At 38.8% G+C, this 21,155-nt stretch overlaps 1 non-coding gene across 1 annotated transcript; it reads left to right on the forward strand.

The window, feature by feature from the left end:
- The first annotated feature begins 20,687 nt into the window (after positions 1 to 20,687).
- Positions 20,688 to 20,760, forward strand: TRNAS-GGA (transfer RNA serine (anticodon GGA)). Its single transcript has one exon. It is a non-coding gene; the product is annotated as a tRNA-Ser (tRNA).
- The last annotated feature ends 395 nt before the right edge of the window (positions 20,761 to 21,155 follow it).

Raw genomic sequence — 21,155 nt, forward strand, 5'->3', positions numbered from 1 at the left:
TTGATTCCTGGTCAGGGAACTAACATCCCACATGGTTCATGGCACAGCCAAAACATTTAAATAAATAAATAAAATGCATTTACCTTAAAAAAAAAAAAAAAAAACTGTGATCTTCCCCCCCGTTTCATCCTTTCCAGGCTCCCTGACTCTCACATTTCTAATACATTGTCTCATTGTCTCCTGTCCTGCTGGTCCTCCCTGGCTTTGCCTGAAGGCCTCGTCCCCTAGGGGTTCACCCCCTTACTTCTTTCTAGTCCCTCCGCAGTAAATACCTCCGGAGAGTCCTTTTTGGCTCTCCTTTACATGCTCTCTTCTTTCCCAGATTTGCTTTTCTTGGTGTTTCACTATTCACACATGACACTTGAATGAAAGGTTTGAACTGCACAGGTCCACTTAAAGGCAGATTTTTTCCAGTAAACTCTTCCATAGTGCTACCTGATTCACAATTGGTCAAATACATAGATGCAGAACTGGAGACACTGAGGTCTCACTATAAAGTTATAGGCATGTTTCCGACTTGTAAAGCAGTGTCACCCGTTGTTCATCGGTCAACTGTATTTATCTCTCGTCCATCTTCTTTGTCAGAATACACACTCAAAGAAGCCAGAGTATTTGCTGTAATACCCAATGCCTTAACCTCTGCCTAGAGATGCGTGTTTTGTGTGTTAGTTGCTCAGTTGTGTCAAACTCTTTGCGACCCCATGCACTGTAGCCTCCCAGGCTCCTCTGTCCATGGAATTCTCCAGGTAAGAATACTGGAATGGGTTGCCGTGCCCTTCTCCAGGGGATCTTGAGGCCAAGGGATCAAACCCAGGTCTCCCACAGTGCAGGCAGATTCTTTACTGTGTGAGCCACCAGGGAAGCCCAATACTGGAGTGGGTTGCCAAGCCCTCCGCCAAGAGATCTTCCCAACCCAGGGATCGAACCCAGGTCTCCTGCATTGCAGGTGGATTCTTTACCATCTGAGCCACCAGGCAAGTCCATCAATACCAGAGTGGGTACCCTGTCTCTTCTCCAGGGGATCTTACCAACCCAGGAACCAAATCAGGGCCTCCTGCATTGCAGGCAGATACTTTACCAGCTGAGCTACCAGGGAAGCCTCTAATTCCCTGGAAGAAAGATTGCCATGCCCTCCTCCAGGGGATCTTCCTGATCCAGGGATCAAATCTGTGTCTCTTATGTCTCCTGCATTGGGAGGCAGGTTCTTCACCACTATCACCACCTGGGAAGCCCTGGACACCATCCTAGGTGTGTAAACTACATCATTTTATTTATTCTTCAAGGCATTCCTGAAAGGAGGTAACATTCTTCCCATTTTTGTATCTTAAAAAATTGAATTGAGAAGATAAAATTCATTCCCTGGAGGCACATAACAGCTCACAGTGAGTCAGGATGTAAATCCAATGAAATCTTAATGATTTCAGAGTGCTCACTATTTCCATCTTGCTGTGCTCTTTATTTCACCTTTTGAGTCAGAAGTCAGGCAAATTATGCTTTTATCTCTGCAGCAAGCCATTATCATGACACCATAGTTCAGTGTAAGATCTCCATTAAGCATAGTCTATAAATTTGCAAAGATCTCATTTTTCCATTAAAATCAAATCAAGGTACTGTTTTTTGATAACATGCTTTCATCTTATTAACTCCACCAAAATATGCAATATGAATACTTCATTTAAAAAGTCATGTTTAAATTCTGAGTCTGAGAACTTTATATTTCTCTATAACCTTATGAATCTCAAATCTGATTCAGTACTCTAGTACTGCTCTTAGGTGGAATTAAGAGTTTGCTCTAATACTTCCTATTGGAACCTTGGAACCTTCCCCACTTGGTATAAAGCTACTGTTTTCTTCTACTTTAGTCCTTAAAACCATATTTCATGGAACTTTTCAGTTGTTCTCAAATAAAATCATGATACAGCCTGATGACATTCTTATCAATAGCTGATTACTTGGCATGAAACCTCAATTTTAGCAACATCCAAATCCTTCTTTCTCCTTCACTTAATGAACATTTTCAAGACAACATTTATGAAAGGTAAGAAGTGCAGATATAGATTAATAAAGTATATTTTTCCTACAAGATGAGCTGGAAAGCTAATACAAATGCTGCACTGGACTGATGCATTCAAATAAATAACTTTTCCATTATGTTCCTTTGAAACTTCTGATAAGCTGGCTAACTTAACTGTTTTCATTGGAAATATCATTTTAAACACCCACTGTGTGTAGGATTGGTTTTCATAAATTAATTTCTGAAAACTGTTTTGAGAAACTCAGGGAACAGAAACCCAATGTTTCGGGAAGATGCATCATCTCTGTAGTATTACAGAAAACCAATACTATAGGAACAGAAAACACCTGGGTGTTTTAATAAAGTCAGAAATTGCTCTTTTGTTCCAATATAAATTCCCAAGTGCGATGAGATGAAGAAAGGAGAGTGTTCCCCAAATCCACAGTGAAAAAGGCAAATAAGAAATAGAGAAAGTGTGACGCTTAACTGTCCATCAGATAGGGCTCAGGCTACAGGTCCCAGAATACTGCTCATAGGTCTCATTAAAGATATTTGCATTCAGAAGCAAAAACAGAAGAAAATGTACCAGAAAGATTAGTAATATTGAATAAATATAGTTTCTGACAAATAGGAATTCTCAAAGTCTCATGAAAACAGAATATAAATTTCTCCATTGGTTAAGATAATGTAGAATATAGCAAATCCTTTTTGCTTATGTCCATACTACATTTTTTCCTATTGTACTCATGCTCAGTTGTGTGTAACTTTTTGTGGCCCCACTAACTGTAGCCTACAAGTCTTCTCTGTCCATGGGATTTCCTAGGCAAGAATACTGGAACGGGTTGTCATTTCCTACTCAATTACCTCAACACAGTGCCTTGTACAATAATTTTTTCAATAAAATAAAGATAAATAAGAGATTTCACAATGCTCAAATTACAGAGGAACCAATTTTCTTTGTTGATAAATTTAAAAACGAAAACAATTTTTAAATTTCAAATTTCTCAAAAACAATGGAATTCAGTTCAGTTCAGTCACTCAGTTGTATCCGACTCTTTGCGACCCCAAGAATCACAGCATGCCAGGCCTCTCTGTCCATCACCAATTCCCGGAATCCACCCAAACCCATGTCCATTGAGTCAGTGATGCCATCCATCTCATCCTCTGTCGTCCCCTTCTCCTCCTGCCCTCAATCTTGTCTTTACCCTTATTTTCATAAAGGAGGGAAATGAGGTTCAGAGCAGACAAATGATAAACTCTGAGTCACAAAGCCAGCTGCTTACAAATTTGAGACTGAAATTCAACACAGTACCTACTGATTTGAAGATCAATTTTTATGGTTAACTGTGAATCTGTCCTGAAGGTGTTGCTTAAAAACAGTGTGAGCTGTAACAGGAAAACAACCATTGCATTATGTGAAAAGATTCCCTTTGTAACAAAAGCTTAGGCTCACATTTCAGATTGCCATATATTCCAAATTTACTAGGACTGGTTCTATTTTGGTCTAGTGTCACTAATTCCTACACTGGTTTGCATTTTCTTCTGACTTTTCATTTTTTTTAACAAACTCTTATCATTAATGGGTACATTAGAATTGAAGGAGCTTGACAGACCAACATTGTGTATTTGTGACTTCTACCAAGTTCTCATCTAACAGTGAGGTCATATGCAACAAAGACAATTCTCCCTTTAACACAAAGTTAAAGCTGAAAGAAAACCAACACATCTTTTCTTTCCAAACATTTTTAAACTAAAATAAAACATCCATCTTAAGGAGGTTATCCTTGGATAAAACAAAGATGCCTCAGATAAAAAATTCCAACCTAGCTATTTAAAATCCTAAAAGATGACAGGGTTAAAATGCTGCACTCAATATGCCAGCAAATTTGGAAAATTCAGCAGTGGCCACAGGACTAGAAAAGCTCAGTTTTCACTCCACTATCAAAGAAAGGCAATGCCGAAGAATGTTCAAACTACCAGACAATTGCACTCATTTCACATGCTAGCAAGGTAATTCTCAAAATCCTTTGAGTTAACCTTCAGCAGTATGTGAACCAAGAACTTCCAGAGGTACAAGCTGGATTTAGAAAAGGCAGAGGAACCAGAGATATAATTGCCAACATTCACTGGATCATAGAAAAAGCAAGGGAATTCCAGAAAACATATACTTCTGCTTCATTCATTATGCTATAGCCTTTGACTGTGTAAATCACAACAAATGGTGGAAAATCCTTAAAAAGATGGGAATACCAGACTACCTTACCTGTCTCCTGAGAAATCTGTATGCTTCTTAATGAAGCAACAGTTAGAACTGAACATGGAACAATGGACTCATTCAAAATTGGGAAAGGAGTATGTCAGAGCTGTATATTGTCACCCTTATTCAACTTCTATGCAGAGTACATTATGTGAAATGCTGGACTGGATGAATCACAAGATGGAATCAAGACTGCTGGGAGAAATATCAATAACCTCAGATACACAGATGATACCACCCTAAAGGCAGAAAGCAAAAAGGAACTAAAGAGCCTCTTGATCAGGTTGAAAGAGGAGAGTGCAAAAGCTAATGGAAAACTCAACATTCAAGAAACAAAGATCATGGCATCCAATCCCATCACTTCAGGGCAAATAGATGGGGGAAAAATGAAAACAGTGACAGATTTTATTTTCTTGGGCTCCAAAATCACTCTGGATGGTGAATGCAGCCACAAAATTCAAAAATGCTTGCTCCTAGGAAGAAAAAATAAGACAAACCTAGACAGCATATATAAAACAGAAATATCACCTTGCTGACAAATGTCCATATAGTGATAGCTATGGTTTTTCCAGTAGTCATGTACGGATGTGAAAGTTGGACCATAAAGAAGTCTGAGCACAGAAGAACTGATCCTTTCAAACTATGGTGTTGGAAAAGACTCTTGAGAGTCCCTTGGACAGTAAGAGGATCAAATCAGTCAATCCTAAAGGAAATCAACCCTGAATATTCACTGGAAGAACTGATGCTGAAGCTCCAATACTTTGGTCACCTGATGCAAAGAGCCAACTCTTTGGAAAAGACTCTGATGCTGGGAAAGACTGAGGGCAGAAGGAGAAGGGAACGAGAGGATGAGATGGTTGGATGGCATTACTGACTCAGTGAACATGAGTTTGAGCAAATTCAGAGATAGTGAAGGACAGGGAAACCTGGCATACTGCAGTTCATGGGGTCAAAAAGAGTTGGACAAGACTTAGCAACAAAAGAACAATAACAACTAACTCTTTCCAAAGATGTGGGAGGGGCAGGTTTCCATGTCACAAAATTTTACGTGGCTGCACTTGCAGGTTACTTGGTGCATAACATCAGCCAGTGAACCAGGGTGAAGGGAAAACATAGGATTTTGTGATTTATTTGTAAAATATGTGTGCAAAAAAACTTAGCAGACCTGCCACACAGCAGTTGAAGTATTCTAAACCCTGGCAGGACATTTCCTGTCAAAAACATCATAGAAACTTTACCCATAAGGCATATGTTCCATACCAAAAGGTCCTTGAAATCTGGTTATATTTAGTACTATTCAAAATGTCCATGGACCATGTCAAAAGATTCCATCCAAAACCAAATATGCTCCTGGATGTTTTAGATAAGACCAAATTTCAAGAACATTTTGGCATGGACCAAATATCTTCTGACCTATAGCTGGATGAATCTGATCAAATGTATATGTGCAACAAACACTAAAACAATATGTATATAAAACATTTTACCACCTTAAAAGTTATTTTGTGTATAATTCAAACCATTTAGAGCCTACCTCCATCCAAAGTTGATCTACTTTCAGACTCGCCTATTCTAAAGTTTCATGTACACAAATTCATAAGGAATGAGCTCAATTGTATTTGGCCTTTTTTTCAATAAAGAGAATACATTTTAAAAAGACAACATCAATGGCCAAAATATTTGAAAACTACTACAGTCAATAATATACTGATTCCTATTGTAGATTGTGAGAGTTGTTATTTTAAAGAAGAAACTTGATGAATTTTATTTTATCTGAGTGACCGATTTTATTCAGTTGGCCTTTGAACAACATGGGTTTGAACTGCCTGGGACGACTTTTACACAAAATTTTTTTTCAATAAATACATACTAAAGACTACATAATCTGTGGTTAGTTGAATCTACTGAGAATGCCAGACCAAGGACATGGAAGACCAAATATAATATAATACCAGGATTTTTTACTACAAGGGTCTGTGTTCCTAATCCTCACATTCCTTGAGGTTGTTCAAGGGTCAACTGTAGTCCCTTATTACCCAAATTAATGATGGACATTCAAAAAGTTAGCATTGCATTCTTCAGTAGAATTCAGGGCAGGAAATGTGAACCCTTCAAAAAAGCTGAGGAAAATCTAATACACAAATGTAGGCTAAATTATGAGTATTTTATGTTACTCTTTAAAATGAAGACACTTGCTTAGCACTGTCGTATATACCTCTTACACTACACTTAATGGAATCACACAAATAGTGTATAGGAAATATCTTCATTAACAATGAGAAGAAAATGTCTTTTTCATTAAGCAGGCATTTATGGAACACTGGGCACACGACTATGCATGAAAAAAATTTTAAACATAATAGCAAGACTAATCTTTTCACTGAAAAATGTAGAATCCAATAAGCTTCATCACAGCAGGAGCTATTTGTTTCTTTCACAAATGTGTTTTGTGTACCTAAGACCCTGTTCACCATCTGTAACCTGATTGATGAAAATTTCATAATTGCTGAACATCCATTATTTCCCAGGAACCATATAGTCTTATTTGATTCTCACAAAAACACCACAAAGCATCATTTATTATTTGTATTTTACTGTTGGAAACTAAACTCAAAGAGATTAAATAACTTGCCCCAAATCAATTATAATGTAAAGATAGCAGGACCAGGAATTTATCTCCCCAAATGTCTACATTAGTCAGCTCAGGCTGCCATAACAAACTATCACAGGCTGGGTGGTTTAAACAATAGAGATTTATTGTCTTACAGTTATGGACGCTGAGAAGCTCCAGACCAAAATCTAGTATAGCTGGTTTCTGGTGAAGGTTCTCTTCCTGGCTTGCAAATAGCTACCTTCTTGCTGTGTGCTTACATGGCCTTTCCTTGAGGAGGGGTAAGGGTGGAGGGAGTATGGCTGTGGGTATGTGTGTGTGAGGGGAGAGAGAGAGAGAGATTTTTCTCTTCATATAAAGGCTCCAGTCATATTGGATTAGGACCCTACCCCTATGAGTTCATTTAACCTTAATTACCACCCAAAAGTTCTATCTCCTAAGACAGTCACATGTTAGAACTTCCAACATATTATTTTGGGGGAATACAATTGAGTCCACAGCACAAACCCTACTGCTTTAGATCTCCAGGGGAACTCCTTGACCCAGGATTCAAACCCGTGTCTCCTGTATCTCTGGCACTGGCAGGCAGATTCTTTACCACCAGCACCACCTGGGAAGCCCATATGATATTAATATACACCATTAATTAGAGTCCCAACTTTGCATTAACAAAATACCATATATTTCCCTCTTTTATCTAAAATAAAAAACTACTGTTCCTTTATCTATGAAAATTTTAATCTCAAACTAGTCTTCTCTCTTCTTGGCTAAGATTATTGAGATACTTATTCACACTATTAACCTCACTTTCTGAAAGCATGTCATGTAGTGTGATGCCACTCTTCCTTGGACCCACCTGTAAGTCACCTAGCACTTGCCCCAATCCTATAATAAATAGTTTTTAAGACTGCCAGCAGAAACATCAATAACCTCAGATATGCAGATGACACCACCCTTATGGCAGAAAGTGAAGAGGAACTAAAAAGCCTCTTGATGAAAGTAAAAGAGGAGAGTGAAAAAGTTGGCTTAAAGCTCAACATTCAGAAAACAAAGATCACGGGATCCGGTCCCATCGCTCCATGGGAAATAGATGGGGAAACAGTGGAAACAGTGTCAGACTTTATTTTTTTGGGCTCCAAAATCACTGCAGATGGTGATTGGAGCCATGAAATTAAAAGACGCTTACTCCTTGGAAGGAAAGTTATGAGCAACCTAGATAGCATATTCAAAAGCAAAGATACTACTTTGCCGACTAAGGTCCGTCTAGTCAAGGCTATGGTTTTTCCATTGGTCATGTATGGATGTGAGAGTTGGACTGTGAAGAAGGCTGAGCGCCAAAGAATTGATGCTTTTGAAGTGTGGTGTTGGAGAATACTCTTGAGAGTCCCTTGGACTGCAAGGAGATCCAACCAGTCCATTCTAAAGGAGATCAACCCTGGGATTTCTTTGGAAGGAGTGATGCTGAGGCTGAAACTCCACTACTTTGGCCACCTCATGCGAAGAGTTGACTCACTGGAGAAGACTTTGATGCTGGGAGGGATTGGGGGCAGGAGGAGAAGGGGACGACCGAGGATGAGATGGCTGGATGGCATCACTGACTCGATGGATGCGACTCTGAGTGAACTCTGAGAGTTGGTGATGGACAGGGAGGCCTGGCGTGCTGCGATTCATGGGGTCGCAAAGAGTCGGACACGACTGAGCGACTGAACTGAACACCCTCTTGCTGAGAGGTCCCCTGATTCCCTATAGAATTAGCTCTGCCTCACTGTAACAAGTATTTAAGCCAATTTGTGCAATTACAGGTTTGTTCCTGCAGTACTATGTCTAGAATCCCTTTCTTATATCATGATCTTTACTCAACCTTAATCTAGCTCCACCCTCCAGCCCTCAAATTCTACCCCTCCAACTCATACCACAAACCCCTGTATTGAAAGACCTGCCTTAAGCCAAACTTCAAGTTTTCAATAAATTCAGATCTTTCCTTTATACCTCAGAAAAACATATCTGCTGAGTCACTGTTCTTCCTGTAACCAATAAACCTATCTTTGTCTCATATTCAGGTGTGCAACTGATATTGGACACCATTATTAAATAGGCAGTAAGCTAGGCCCATAATAGAACCAATAAATGTAATATAAGTAAACTAGAATGAAGTCTTTTGAACATTTCTGGTGCATAATTACATTTATTTAGGGGTCCATCTAGTCAAAGCTATGGTTTTTCCAGTAGTCATGTACAGATATGAGAGTTGGACCATAAAGAAGGCTGAACACTGAAGAATTATACTCCTGAACTGCTACAGAAGAGAGTCCCTTGGACAGCAAGGAGATCAAACTAGTCAATCCTAAAGGAAATCAACCCTGAATATTCATTGGAAGAAGTGATGCTGAAACTGAAGCTCCAATACTTTGGCCACCTGATGTGAAGAGCCAACTCACTGAAAAAGACCCTGATGCTGAGAAAGACTGAGGGCAGGAGGAGAAGGGAGCAACAGAGAATGAGATGCTTGGGTGGCATCACCAATTCAATGGATGTGAGTTTGAGCAAACTCTGGGAGATACTGAAGGACAGAGAAGTCTGGCTTGCTGCAGGCCATGGGTCGCAAAAAGTTGGACACCACTTAGTGATCGAACAACAAATACAGTAATTTAATTTACTTAAAATGTATGTTGTTTATGAGGACACAACTCAGGTTTTTAGAATTGGATTTCTTCCTCTGAGTGATCTTAATTGTTCATGTCGTGTATTTTTTAAACCTTACAATGGCTTCCAACTGCACTGAAAATGTAATCTAATTCTTTACTTTGGTCTACAAGATGCTAAATTATACAGAACCTGCCTATTTGTCCAATCCCATTTCTTGACATCTCTTTCACTTGCTTCTAAGTTCAGCCCCACTGACCTTCTTTTTCCTTCTAATGCATATCAAAATAAGCGCTGCCTGAGACTCTGGCACTCACTACTTCATCAGGAAAGTCCCTCCCCAAAAACTTAACATGGATTTTTGTCTTTGAGGAATTATTTGGTGAACTTTTCTGTCTTCCACACAACACCAGTAAACAAGCATTACCTTAGGCATTTTGTTCTATTAGGATAAAATATCTTCCTACTTATTTCACGTTTTTAAAAAAATCTTGAACACATTAACAAAAACAAAATCACATCATTGGTTTTTTGTATAGTCACAAATTAAGATAATATGGCTTTGGATAAAATTACCAAACCATGCATTCAACAAGCATGATCAAAGACCAAAAGTGAACTGTTGATTTCCATTTGTGTTATCTGCTTTTAATTTTGATCCATTTGTATGTTAAAAAAAATCTAAAGACATTTTAAGAGAAACTGTAGTTTTTCAATACATTTCCATTTTCCTTTCTTTTTTCTGTGATCAGCTTGAATATCACCATGAAAATTCATTTTCCACCATTTCTGAATGAGGTTCTGATGCTAAAAAAATCATATATTATTATACACCTGAAAAGTAGGTTTGGCCAGTTGTCATTTTCACTTTTTCTTTGTTTGGTGTTAAGATAGGTTCTTATGACAGTAATATTTTAAAACTCTGGTGTAACAATTGGATCATCTGGATTATATTCACTGATCTGTGTTTGTTTGGGATATCCATGGGGTATAACATAACAGTAGAAATAAAATGATGATTAACAAATGATGCCTATTCTTCCTTCTCACATAATCATTCTTAATAAAACAGCTTGGGTGCTAGGTTTCATGAAAGGCATTGATTAGTACATTAGACCAAGAATATAAATTACCTCATCAAGGGGATAATCAAAACAATTTTCACTGAGCTGCTTATCATTTATTTTACTTTCTCTATTTTAAAACCTGGAAGTTCCTGAGTGTCACTGTACTGTGTACAATATAAAAATATTAATGAAGACCAACGTTAATGAAAACATTTTTAAGTTTAGTTCAGAGCTAGGGTGTGCTCGGTATACGGCACTATTTGACTATTTGGCTGAATCAACTATAACAAAACTATTTCATAAAGAGAACAATGTGAGGAAAATTACTTTTCAGAGAGCTGGGATTTTCAAGGTTCTTTAAACTTTTGTAGAGAAAACCAACTTTGAAAATAATTCCATATGCCTTAATGCTCTTGAGTAAGGATAAAAATATGATAAACCCAAATTAAAAGTGAACATAAACTTGTTTCAATATCATAGAATCAATGACTAAATTGACACACTTTTAATTGGATACCAGAATCATTATTTTTCTTAGTATTCTTTTCACCATTTAAATAATTTGTGTTAGAATTGTTCAGATTTGTAGATTTCCAGGTAAAATACATTAAGTCACTAGTGAACAAAAAACAAGAGATGAAGAATTCTTTGATTTTTTTCTGACTTTCCAAAAAGGAAACAGAGTAATGAGAGAGAAAGGATTTAGATATTTTAGGGGTTATTGTCATTAACTTGTAGAGTGAACACTGAAATATTAACCCACTTATTTTGTTCTTCATGTCCTAATATGCAACACAAAGATATTAGGCTTATACTAGTTCTAATACTCTGTAAACCATTGTTTTAGAGGTAGATGACAATAATAATCGGGGTATTGGTTGCTCAGATATATTTACATTTTTGTAAGACCCCACTGTGATGTGGGATCTTAGTTTCCCAACCAGGGATCATACCTGTGCCCCCTGCATAACCACTGGACTGCCAGGGAAGTCCCTATGTTTACATTTTAATATGCATTTATTTGTACACTAATGATTTGTGTTTCTACCAAAAACAATAAAAGTAGTGACAACGGCTAATACATATAAACCTGTAATGACCTAGACACTTTAAAATACAATATCATTATAAGAACTCTGATGGGTAGGTACAGTATTATCTCCACTTTACAGATAACTGCTGAAGCAAGGAAAATTTAATTTGGTAACAGACACTCAGCTGATAAGTTATAGGCTTGGTGATTGGAACCAAGTTTGTTCTGTTAACTGAAACATCATTTATTAGTGCAATATATGTTTTGTTGGACTCTTTTGCAACCCCATGGCCTGCAGTCCTCAAGTTTCCTCCAACCATGGAATTTCTCCCAGGCAAGAATATTAGACAGGGTTGCCATTTCCTTCCCCATGGTATTCTCCCCACCCAGGATCAATCCCACATCTCTTGCATTGGCAGGTGGATTCTTTACCACTGAGCCACGGGGGAAGCCCACTGTACCAGGTAGAGCAGTGAGAAAAATAAGCCAGGACGGCTTAAAATAATGCCGAAGGAGGAGAGGTAGATAATGTGCAACTGTATCCAGGTCTTCTTCCTTCCTGGCACCCAAAGGACTACATTGCCCAGCTGATTTTGAAGTTAGGTCAAATACTTGACTGGTTCTGGCCAAAAAATAGGAGCAAAAGAGATGGGTCTCCCATGTATTCTTAGCCAGGGATAATCTTTAAAACCTTCTACAGACCCTCACTTTTCCTGCCAATGATGCCTAAGGGAATTTTTATTACAAACTTTGCAGTCAGAAGATGGTACAGTCTGTGCCACCTGGGGTCTCTAACTTGTCTTCTAGAACAGATTTATAAAGTCAAGACACAGTGAACACACAGTGAGAGAGAGAAAATAAACCCTGTACAGACCCTGGGACTTGATGCCATCAATCAACATCACATTACACAGCTAATCCTAATGAAACAGGGCTTCCCTCACAGCTCATTGGTCAAGAATCTGCCTGCCAATGTAGGAGATGCAGGTTCAATTCCTGGGTTAGGAAGAACCCGTGGAGAAGGAAATGGTAACTCACTCCAGTATTCTTGCCTGGGAAATCCCGTGGACAGAGGAACCTGGCAGGCTATACAGTCCATGGTGTCATAGAATCGGACATGACTTAAAGACTGAAAAAACAAAAACAAAACAACAGATTCTAATGAGGAGTGGGTACTGATAATAGGGTTCAGTCAGTTCAGTTCAGTTCAGTCGCTCAGTCGTGTTAGACTCTTTGCAATCCCATGAATTCCAGCACACCAGGCCTCCCTGTCCATCACCAATTCCCAGAGTTCATTCAAACTCATGTCCATCAAGTTGGTGATGCCATCCAGCCATCTCATCCTCGGTCGTCCTCTTCCTGCCCCCAATCCCTCCCAGCATCAGAGTATTTTCCAATGAGTCAACCCTTCGCATGAGCTGGCCAAAGTAGTGGCGTTTCAGCCTCAGCATCATTCCTTCCAAAGAACACCCAGGGCTGCTCTCCTTCAGAATGGACTGGTTGGATCTCCTTGCAGTCCAAGGGACTCTCAAGAGTCTTCTCCAACACCACACTTCAAAAGCATCAATTCTTCGGTGCTCAGCCTTCTTCACAGTCCAACTCTCACATCCATACATGACCACTGGAAAAACCACAGCCTGGACTAGATGGACCTTTGTTGGCAAAGTAATGTCTCTGCTTTTCAATATGCTATCTAGGTTGCTCATAACTTTCCTTCCAAGGAGTAAGCGTCTTTTAATATCATGGCTCCAATAACCATCTGCAGTGATTTTGGAGCCCAAAAAACTAAAGTCTGACACTGTTTCTACTGTTTCCCCATCTATTTCCCATGAAGTGATGGGACCAGATGCCACGATCTTCGTTTTCTGAATGTTGAGCTTTAAGCCAACTTTTTCACTCTCCTCTTTCACTTTCATCAAGAGGCTTTTTAGTTCCTCTTCACTTTCTGCCATAAGGGTGGTGTCATCTGCATATCTGAGTTTATTGATATTTCTCCCAGCAATCGTGATTCCAGCTTTTGCTTCTTCCAGCCCAGCATTTCTCATGATGTACTCTGCATAGAAGTTAAATAAGCAGGGTGACAATATACAGTCTTGACGTACTCCTTTTCCTATTTGGAACCAGTCTGTTGTTCCATGTCCAGTTCTAACTGTTAGATATGAGAATTAGTTCTGCTGAAGAAGTTATATACAAAGTAAGTCCTGAATTATAAATGAGTTCACATAGCAAATGAGATGAATAAGCATAAGTTAGTGCTCCAAACAACGGAAGAATAAATGGGTAAGTCATGGACACAGGAATGGGACAAAATCAAAATAAGGTTAGCATTTTAAAATGTTCTGCTGGCCATGGGGCAAATTGACTGGAGAAAGCAAAAATGTATGCATTGCATCAAGAGATTATATTATCAGTCAGGTAAGAAATGATGGGTGGAGCTAGTGTAAATGTGCTAGTAGTGAACATGGAGAAAAGTGGACAGATTTGGCAAACATTTGGTAAAAGAAGGAGAGGATTACTGGTGGAATGAAGCAGAAATTGTTGAGGGAGAAAAAGTGTCCAAAATGCTCAACTTTCTGGCTTGACCAACTATTTTTTTCAGGCAAACTGACCAGAAAAAATGAACACTGCAAGAAAGACTTTTGACAAGATAGGGCAGAAAAGTATATTCGAATGTTGAGTCTGCTGAATCTGACATGCCTCATGATATCCAAGTGGAGATGTCAAGCCTTTGTGCTTTGTTTTCTTTATCTTTTAATATAGAAGAGACTTGAATATGCTCGGACTCTAGATAGAGATTTGTCTCTGGTGAACTTTTCTTTAAAAAACAGAAGGAGTTGCTCAGTCGTGCCCGACTCTTTGGGACCCCATGGATAGTGAAAGTGAAAGTGAAGTCGCTCAGTCGTGTCCAACTCTTTGTGACCCCGTGGACTGTAGCCTACCAGGCTTCTCCGTCCATGGGATTCTCCAGGCAAGAGTACTGGAGTGGGTTACCATTTCCTTCTCCAGGGGATCTTCCCGACCCAGGGATCGAACCTGGGTCTCCCACATTGGAGGCAGATGCTTTAACCTCTGAGCCACCATGGATAGTAGCCTGCACCCAGTTCCTCTGTCCATGGGATTTTCAAGGCAAGAGTACTGGAGTGGGTTGCCATTTCCTTCTCCAGGGAATCTTCCCAACCCAGGGATTGAACCCAGGTCAAAGAACTAAATAGACATTTCTCCAATGAAGACATACAGATGGGTAACAAACACATGAAAAGATGCTCAACATCACTCATTATCAGAGAAATGCAAATCAAAACCACAATGAGGTACCATTTCATGCCAGTCAGAATGGCTGCAATTCAAAAGTTTACAAGCAATAAATGCTGGAGAGGGTGTGGAGAAAAGGGAACCCTCTTATACTTTTGGTGGGAATGCAAACTAGTACAGCCACTATGGAGAACCATGTGGAGATTTCCTAAAAAAACTGGAAATAGAACTGCCTTATGACCCAGCAATCCCACTGCTGGGCATACACACCAAGGAAACCAGAATTGAAAGAGACACATGTACCCCACTGTTCATCGCAGCCCTGTTTATAATAGCCAGGACATGGAAGCAACCTAAATGTCCATCAGCAGATGAATGGATAAGAAAGCTGTGGTACATATACACAATGGAATATTACTCAGCCATTAAAAAGAATACATTTGAATCAGTTCTAATGAGGTGGATGAAACTGGAGCCTATTATACAGAGTGAAAACGCATATATATGGAATTTAGAAAGATGGTAACGATAACCCTGAATGCAAGACAGCAAAAGAGACACAGATGTATAGAACAGTCTTTTGGACTCTGTGGGAGAGGGAGAGGGTGGGATGAGTTGGGAGAATGGCATTGAAACATGTATAATGTCATATATGAAATGAATCGCCAGTCCAGGTTTGATGCATGATACTGCCTGCTTGGGGCTGGTGCACTGGGGTGACCCAGAGGGATGGTACGGGGAGGGAGGAGGGAAGGAGATTCAGGATGGGGAACATGTGTGTATACCTGTGGCGGATTCAAGTTGATATATGACAAAACCAATACAATACTGTAAAGTAATTAACCTCCAATTAAATAAATTTATATTTGAAAAAAAAACAGAATGAATGTATATGAACAGAAGTTATAATCCCTGATGTGGCAGAGATGAAAATTTGTCAATAAAGCTGTTAAAACTCGAAACTTCTTTGGTAAGTGTTAGGATATCTCTGCAGCTGGGATTTTAAATAATTTTTCAGGGAAATTCTGACATTAAGTATCTTCTTTGAACATTACTCATCATGGAAAATCATCTTTTCTGTCCAAAACACATATCAGTTTTCACCTTTTCTGAATAAAAAAAAATTCTTTCCAATCTTTTCTAATCACCTTTGCATCCAGCTCAGTCTCTATAGTGTCAAATATTTTAGCACATCCATTTCTTTCTTCTAAGCTCCTATCAAAATATTTTTATGCAGTTTACCATAAACGCCTACAGTTGTTAGCTAAGTGTTTTTGTAAGTTTGTTTCCCCAGTTTGATTGTAAAGCAGTCTGTGTTTTATACATATTTGATCTTCTAATTTCAAAAGGCTTACCACATAAGTCACATGCTAAATGATGTTGAGCATGAAAATGCTCTTTTTAAAAGAAGTCAACAATTTTAATTTTCATTCAATCAACTGTGATAGAAACAACATATGTTTATCCTCATGCTGTTTGTAAGTAAAAGATATACGTGTACATTTAACATAAGCATAATTCAACAATACAACAGAACAGAGCATCCTAACTGCTATGCCATGTCAAAGTTACTATGGAAATACAGGCTAGAGTAAATGGCATTTATAAACAAAAATAAAATTAGGTGCCAGAAGACCAGATTGCTTTTGATCTAAAGCTACCTCTTTACGAAGTATGGTTTTTTTTTTTTTGTTTAAATCTCTGAAAGCCTTTTTCCTTTTCCATTCTATGATTTCTTTATTGGAGGATAGTTGCTTTACAATACTGTGGTGGTCTGTGCTGTACATCAATGTGAATCAGTCGTAATTATGTACATATCCTCTTCCTCCTCCTCATCCCACTCTTTTAGATCATCACAGAGCACCAGGCTTGGCTCCCTGTGTTATACAGAAGCTTCCTGCTAGTTACCTATTGTACGCATGATAGTGTATGGATGATTATAAGAACTGATATATTTAATCAGTCTGATTAAAAATCAAGTAAACAATAATATATACATTATATACACACTGAAAGCACTACACAAATGTAAGTCATTAGTAATTTTTAACTGATATGCCAGAACACATTTCATGTAGATAAAGGATGCTGAGCGATACATATGAGGAGTGTCCAAAAAGAAGGCAGTTCCTGGCTTCAAAATTATGAGATCCTGTTAAAAGGAGGCAGAGAAAATAACTGACGTTGAGAGGTAGGGTGTGTGGTGTGGAGGCAGGCCCTAGGAGGTGAAGAAGATTTCACATTTCTAGGTCAAGTCCTTGTTATACTTTTGTTCCCAGTTATTTCAAAATTGCTTTTAATCTTTGACAAAATGTATGCAGATGAGTGGAACTCTGACTTGACATTTAATATATTCCAGATCCAAAGTTATACACTGGTCTGATTCAATGATACTTAACTTGAGAATTATTGTGTTAATGACAATATTCTTTTGAATTGAATGAAACTCACCAGGAGAAGGAAACAAATCTAAACTTATTGAGTATTCAGTGCAGCAGAGAACAAGTGTTAGAGACCAAACACTGCTGCTGCTGCTAAGTCCCTTCAGTTGTGTCCAACTCTGTGCGACCCCAGAGACGGCAGCCCACCAGGCTCTTCTGTTCCTGGGATTCTCCAGGCAAGAACACTGGAGTGGGTTGCCATTTCCTTCTCCAATGCATGAAAGTGAAAAGTGAAAGTGAAGTCATTCAGTCGTGTCTGACTCCTAGCGACCCCATGGACTGCAGCCTACCAGGCTCCTCTGTCCACGGGATTTGCCAGGCAAGAGCACTGGAGTGGGGTGCCATCGCCTTCTCCGAATTATTATGCTAAATTAAATATAAACACAAATAGCAGGTGAGTATCATGAATTTTAGAGATGGTTTTACAAGTTTTTTAAGATCTGTTTCTACCTAAGGGTTGGCTCCAGGTCATAATGTCATATACTGGCTCTGCTGAATGTGTGTTGTTTTTAGTTGCTAACTCATATCTATCTTTTTTGCAACCCCATGGACCATGGCCTGTCAGACCCCTCTGCCCATGGGATTTCCCAAGCAAGAGTACTGGAGCGGGTTGCCATAATGCAGGCAAAAAATTTAACTTTAGAAAATAGTTTTATAATTAGACATACCTGGTCACAAACAGGTTTCCAGCAAATACTAACAGCTAAAAGTATATTTATTTCAACAACTATATGTCTTGGAAAATTCCAGCACACTCACACTCATATAGTGTGAGCAACCTCTTAAAATGTGTACAATTTTTTTTGATCCACAGAGAGAAGCTTATAGAGAAACAAATGTACTCAATTTTTTTGCAGTCAAGTGTAAGAAGATGGAACCTCATTAAGCTGATATGTAAGTGATTTCAGCCATGAACTTTTTTATAATATCAATTGAAAACGCAAAAAAAACCTGAAACAATATTTTAGATGAAGTTGGAAAACAGGCACAATACAAAACCACATTCTGGAAAGAGAAGTTGTAATGATCACATATCCACAGAGCAAAATGTTGCTTAACACAGGCTGAGAGATAATAATGAAAATCCAAGATTAATGATGAGACAGGTTATTTCCTTGATGACTAAGAACATCCTTTAATAAATAGACCAAGAAAAACAGAGCTCCTTAAGTACAAGTAATAACCACAAAGAAGCAATCATGTGTCCTGTATCAACATTAATGAGGAAATAAAGAAGAAATAGAATCTGATAGAAAACGAACAGGTGAATAAAGAATACACACTAATCACATTAGAGTAATTGTGCAACAACGATGGTTGAAAATTATGACCTTTTGGTTCCCAGGAGTTGGAGAAATATGGCCTCTATAAAAGAGGAAAATATGCATAAGTATGTTCGTGCATGAGATAGAAGAAAAGTGAGGTAGAAAACCTAAGAAAATAAGTAGGGGAAAAAAAGCAAAGGCATAATGGACATGAAAGTCACATTGTAGGCAGAAGAAACGGAGAATAAATTGTTATGAACATCTAGTCAGATCCCTAAGGAACAGTCTTGCAAAATGTAATGAAAAAATTGAAAATATAGTTCAAATTAAAGACTGATCAAATTACAGATATGAAAGGGCTTCCCAGGTGGCTCTAGTGGTAAAGAACCTGCCTGCCAATGCAGGAGACGTAAAAGACAGGGGTTCAATGCCTGGGGTCAGCAAATTCCCCTGGAGGAGGGCATGGCAACCCATTCCAGCATTCTTGCCTGGAGAATCCCATGGACAGAGGAGCCTGGCAGGCTACAGTCCACAGGGTTTCACAGAGTCGGACATGACTGAAGTGACTTAGCACACACACAGCCAAGCAGAGGTATGAAATACAGATGACAGAAAGTAATATAAAGTACCATAATTAACAAAATTTAATAGAGAACAGAGTGAAGCAGAATCAATAATTATAAAATGGAAGAAATTCAAGATAAAATAGAGAAATCCCCTGGAATAAATGAATCACTGAATTCAGAAATGATTTCCCTGTATTTCACAGAAAACAAATAGCATAGACCAAAAAAACGCATGAAGCATTTTCAATATCATCTCATTTTTATTTGATTTCCACTGTGATTTATTTGAATAAGTCATTAGAACAATTTTAAAATTTAGTCATTTATTTACTTATCTAATGTTCTTTTCATTATTTTTAAAATTGTTTCTGCTATTTTTATTGGGTTAAGAAAATGAGATTTGCATAATTCTTTAAAGTGGATGCAGGATTTCTTCAGCTTAATTGATGTTCAATTCATAAACTGTTCTAGGAATGCTTTAATTAAATATATGAATTCTGTTACATTGATTTTGTTGCCTCTATATCAATAGCTCTATGTCAATGGACAATGTATTAAAAAGAAGAGACGTTACTTTGGCGACAAAGGTCTGTCTAGTCAAAGATATGGTTTTTCCAGTAGTCATATATGGATGTGACAGTTGGACCATAAATAAGACTGAGCACTGAAGAATCGATGCTCTCAAACCATGGTGTTGGAAAAGACTCTTGAGAGTCCCCTGGACAACAAGGAGATCAAACCAATCAATCCTAAAGGAAATCAACCCTGAATTCATTGGAAGGATTGATGCTGATACTGAAGCTCCAGTACTGGCCACATGATGCAAAGAAGTGACTCATTGGAAAAGACCCTGATGCTAGAAAGATAGAAGACAAAAGGAGAAGGAGAAGACAGAGGACGAGATGGTTGGATGGCATCACTGACTCAATGGTTATTAGTTAGAGCAAGCTCTGGGAGATGGTGAAGGACAGGGAAGCCTGGTGTGCTGCAGTCCATAGGGTTGCCAAGAATTAGACATGACTAAGGATGCGAGAGTTGGACTGTGAAGAAAGCTGAGTGCAGAAGAATTGATGCTTTTGAACTGTGGTGTTTGAGAAGACTTTTGAGAGTCCCTTGGACTGCAAGATCAAACCAGTCCATTCTAAAGGAGATCAGTCCTGGGTGTTCTTTGGAAGGAATGATGCTAAAGCTGAAACTCCAGTACTTTGGCCACCTCATGCGAAGACCTGACTCATTGGAAAAGACTGATGCTGGGAGGGATTGGGGGCAGGAAGAGGACGACAGAGGATGAGATGGCTGGATGGCATCACCGACTCGATGGACTTGAGTCTGAGTGAACTCTGGGAGTTGGTGATGGACAGGGAGGCCTGGCGTGCTGCAATTCATGGGGTCACAAAGAGTCAGACACGACTGAGCAACTGAACTGAACTGAAGGGACTGAACAACAAGTATCAACAGTTCAGTGTATTAATGTTTTTTCTCAAACATCCTATAACTTTACTTAGTCATTTGTCTATTAAGTCAGAAACATTACAGCTTCCCTGGTGGCTCAGAGGTTAAAGTGTCTGCCTGGAATGCAGGAGATCCGGGTTCGATCCCCGGGTCAGGAAGATCCCCTGGAGAAGGAAATGGCAACCCATTCCAGTACTCTTGCCTGGAGAATCCCATGGAGGGAGGAGCCTGCTAGGCTACAGTCCATGGGGTCGCAAAGAGTCGGACACCACTGAGCGACTTCACTTGTGATAAGACTGTTTACTTGTTTTGTTGTTGTTGTTCAATCGTTCAGTCGTGTCTGACTCTTTGAGACCCCATGGACTGCAGGACACCAGGCTTCTCTGTCCTTCACCAATTAATTCTGTCCATATTTGCTTTCTGTATTTTGAGAATATGAGATCCATATGTGTTTAGAATTCTACATCTTCTGATAAACTGAAATATATTCATTTTATATATGTGTATGCGTGTTCTTTTGTATCTAATGATGCTATAAAGTCTGTTTTATTTGA

The sequence above is a fragment of the Capricornis sumatraensis genome, chromosome 8 (assembly GCF_032405125.1).
Source record: "Capricornis sumatraensis isolate serow.1 chromosome 8, serow.2, whole genome shotgun sequence".
NCBI classification, from domain to species: Eukaryota; Metazoa; Chordata; class Mammalia; order Artiodactyla; family Bovidae; genus Capricornis; species Capricornis sumatraensis.